The sequence below is a fragment of the Cricetulus griseus genome, chromosome 4, assembly GCF_003668045.3.
Source record: "Cricetulus griseus strain 17A/GY chromosome 4, alternate assembly CriGri-PICRH-1.0, whole genome shotgun sequence".
Classification (NCBI taxonomy): Eukaryota; Metazoa; Chordata; class Mammalia; order Rodentia; family Cricetidae; genus Cricetulus; species Cricetulus griseus.
In genome coordinates, this window is record NC_048597.1 from 190,914,745 (window position 1) to 190,919,080 (window position 4,336).

At 42.4% G+C, this 4,336-nt stretch overlaps 1 pseudogene; it reads left to right on the plus strand.

The window, feature by feature from the left end:
- Nucleotides 1–401: 401 nt before the first annotated feature.
- On the plus strand, nt 402–1,008 carry LOC113835206 (annotated as a pseudogene).
- Nucleotides 1,009–4,336: the final 3,328 nt, after the last annotated feature.

Genomic DNA, 4,336 nt, shown 5'->3' on the forward strand with positions numbered 1-4,336 from the left:
TGAAATTTTATTTTGGTTTGGATGGATTCCAATAATGGAATTTGTTTATATAATTAGAGTTCATCCACATATGATGTTAAAATTCAGTACGGTTTTTTTCAACAAAATTGATTTTTTTTTTATGCCAATATACACTTAGTACACTAATTTGCATACATTTCCTGCTTGGGCATCAACGGATGGTGTTTGATTGCCACCTGGTGGCTCCTTTGCTATGTGCAGCATGGGTCTGATCTGCTATGGCATGGTCCCTCATCAACCTGACTCTGACAATGCCTGACAGAATACCTGCTCAGGGCTATAGAATCCCACACCTCACATTACTGCATACATAGAACATGCTTTGAAATATACAGATGGTTATTTTATGCTATGCTCAAATACTCTAGGATATAGTGAAAATGGAGAGAAGGGCCCCTTACTGGAACCATATCACTGGCCTAGAAAAGGGCAAAATCTATCAGCAAAGAAACCTGTTTGACTTCCTTTGTCTGACAGAATGGCAAGGCCGTGCATGCTCCATTTCCGTAACCATCTCTACAGTGACCTGGTGGATCTCATGTTGTGGCATGGCTGACACACAGGAGTCCTCATCCCTGAGCTAGAGCTCGAGATCCACATGGTCAACACGGAACAGTACATGTCCTCTGTGACCTGTCAGCAGGTGCTCACTGGGTTGCTAGAGTGCATGCAGACTCATCAGGATGCAGGGTGGAGGCAGGTGCTGGCTAACTGGATGAAGGAGCCACAAGAACTGAGATGCATCACCAACGCCTAGCCAGTGATCAGTACTGGAACATCTTCCACACCTTCCATAACTCTACCTAGTTCTCCAGAGCTATGCAACCTCTACATAGCCTCTCTAAGCTCTTTGCTCAACTACCAGGTGGATTCACTTCCTACCCATGCTGCACACCCCTGCATCAGGAGGCACCCCTATGGATGGACCAGTTCTGCACTGGATGCCTAAAGACACCCTTTCTTGGTAACATGGCCCACATGCACTGAGGGCACTTTTATTGTCCTGGACAGACCCTCCATCTTTCAGCTCCAGCCACCCTGAGAAATAATAAAAGTAGTCTCTGTTTTCAAAAAATAAAACATAAACAAACCAAACAATTCATCTTCCTCTCCATACTCAACTCCAAGATTCATCATACTGATACACACACAGACACACCACACACACAGACACACACACACACACACACACACACACACACACACACACACACACACAAAGGACACTTACTTCACAGAAAATATGCAATATTTATCACTCTGAGTCCGGGCTTATTGTACTTAACATGACTATTTCCACTTACATTCATTTTCCTGGAAATGTCATTAACTTTATTTTTATTCTTTTAGGTTTAATGTAGTGTGTGTGTGTGTGTGTGTGTGTGTGTGTGTGTGTGTGTGTGTGTATTTTACATGCCATGGCACACACATGCAGGTCAGAGGACAACTTTATGGAGTCCATTCTACCTCTACCCACTTAGCCATCTTGCCCAATTTAAATTTTCTTTACATCTGAATAAAATTCCATTGTGTATGCACCACATTTTCTTTTTTTAATAATTGTAAATATTTATTACAATTTACAGATTAGTTAATAATTACATACAAATACAATCTGAGCTATAAAATCTTCACTAGTTGCACTTAAAATCAATGATCTGAAGAAGCCAACTCAAAAATCTTGTTCCCAAACTTCACCTTCCTTAAAATTATAAAAAATAGCCGGGCGTTGGTGGTGCATGCCTTTAATCCCAGCACTCAGGAGGCAGAGGCAGGAGGATCTCTGTGAGTTCGAGACCAGCCTGGTCTACAAGAGCTAGCTCCAGGACAGCCTCCAAAACCACAGAGAAACCCTGCCTCGGAAAAAAAATATATAAAAAAATAAATTCTGACATTTTTTATTTCAAGCTACAGATGAAGGGCTGCCCCACTCAGCACTCAGAAGTGGGGATCCCCATCTGTACAGAGTCTCTGTCTCTCATATGCTACACAGATCTTTAAAGCACCACTGCAAGACATGGATGTGTAAAATATTCAGCTAAAACCTCCATGCCTTGCCTTGCCTTGGGAGTTTTCTTTCCTTGGGAGGGGCCTTAACATCTGGGACTGGGATGACAATGACAAAAATTTTGTTCTTCTCCTTCAGTCAATTTGTAAAGATCCTTTTGTCCTTGCCACCATCTGACCATGTCTGTGTGTAGGCAGGCAGTGTACCAGAGTGTTTTAACCAGTCATTTACTCATTAGATAGTGAAGGTGGAAACGAACAATTTTCAAACACCCAATGAATGTACAGATAGATGTCCCATTCCTTTGCAAATATACAGGTGCTAGGTCTCAGAAACACAACACACCTAAATGTCTGAAATCAAATGCTAAGCTGCAGTCTGGTTTTAAAAGAATGTCTATGTATTGTCACAGTTTTCCTTCCTAAGTCAACATGCCTGCTTTCCAAATGGCACAGCTTCTAACTAGCCCATTTCCACAGCACTATACCAGACTGCAATGCACTCTGGGGTTCACTAAACACAAGTGCACAAACTACACAGAATGAGGGTTCTGCAAAACTAAGACCAACTTTTCTGGTGCTGTATTCTTAGTGTGTGAATGAACATTTTCTTTATCTGTTTATCTATTAATGAACATCTAGGCTAGTTCCATTTCCTAGATACTGTCAATAGTGCAGCAATAAACAGTGATATTCAAGTATCTGTAGCAGGACGTTAAGAGTCTCTTGGGATATATATACCCAGGAGACATGTAGTTGGATCATGTGGCCCTTCTACCCCAATTTCCATAGAGGTTACTCCAGTTCAAATTTGCAGCAGCCTTACTCTGTCACTACATCTTCATCGACATATGTCATCATTTGTTTTCTTGATAGTAGCAATTCTAACTAGGGTGAGATGTCATTGCAAAGAAGTTTTAATGTGCATTTCTCTGATGGCTAAGGATGATAAGGACTCTTTCAAATATTTACTGGTCATTTGTACTTTTTCTCTTTAAAAGGTCTATTAAGTTCATTTGTAGGGAGAAACCCTGATTAAGCGGTACCATGCCTGCTTGGGCCTGGTCAGAGTTATGTAACAAGGGTTTAAGAAGGAGGGAGGCACAGATGTGGCTCTTTTTCGCTTGACTGAGCTGACTAGGAAGCATTTCTGAGTCTGTCCTGCTCAGGTGCAAACCTGACTCCCTTGTGTGAGTACTTTTCCCCAATAAACTACCCGTTATCAACCTATCTCTGACTCCACTTTGTAAACATCTATATTCATTAGCCCAGTTACAGATTGGATTGTTTATATTTTGATGTTTAATTTTTTCTGTTCTTTACATATTCTAGATATTACCTCCCTGTCATCTGTCATATATATAGCTGGCAATGCCTTCCCACCCCACCCCACTGTACAGACTGTCTCTTCACTCTGTTCATTTTGCCTTAACTGTACAGAAGTGCTCTCTCTCTCTCTCTCTCTCTCTCTCTCTCTCTCTCTCTCTGTGTGTGTGTGTGTGTGTGTGTGTGTGTGTGTGTGTGTATGTGTGAGTGCGAGCATACATGATACATGTGTATGGGTGCTCCTAGAGGCCAGAAGAGGGTGTTGGATCCATTGGAGCTGCAGTCACAGGCAGTTGTGGGCCACTTGAGTGGGTACCTGGAACAGAACTCTGGTCCTCTGGTCATGGGATTGACCTAGGCCCTCTGCACGTATGTTACAGTGGTGTAACTTGGTCTGTTTGTGGGGCTCCTAGGGACAGATCAGGACCTGTCCCTAGCACTTGAGCTGGCTTTGGGGAATCTATTCCTCCATGCATTGCTGCCCTGTGTGATAGACTACTCTCTGGGCCACAGCCTGGAGTTTGACCAAGTACACCTCTGTAAGGATATGATGGATGCCATCCTGGCATTGCCCGGCCTATTGCCCAGCCTTGATGCATGGGGAGGAGCTTGGTCCTGCTTCAATTTGATGTGTCATGATTTGTTGATGCCCATGGGAGGACTGCCCCTTTCTGAATGGAGACAGAAGAGGAGTGGATGGGGGTGGGGTGCTGTGGTTGGTATGTAAAATAAATGAGAAAAAAATGTAATTAACTAAAAAGTAAATTTAGTTTTTTTTTAAAAGAGCAGCAGGCACTCTTAACTGCCAAGTCATCTCTCCAGCCTCTGTTTGTTTTCTAGATGAGCACAGAAGACTCTTCCTGCTTTGTGTGGATGAAATGTGTTTCAGTATTCACTTTGTTTTTTCCCATTACCTTTTATGTCTTCCTGTTAATCAATAAGGAAGTTAGGTCAAACATGCAAGGACAAGTCAGTTTTCAAT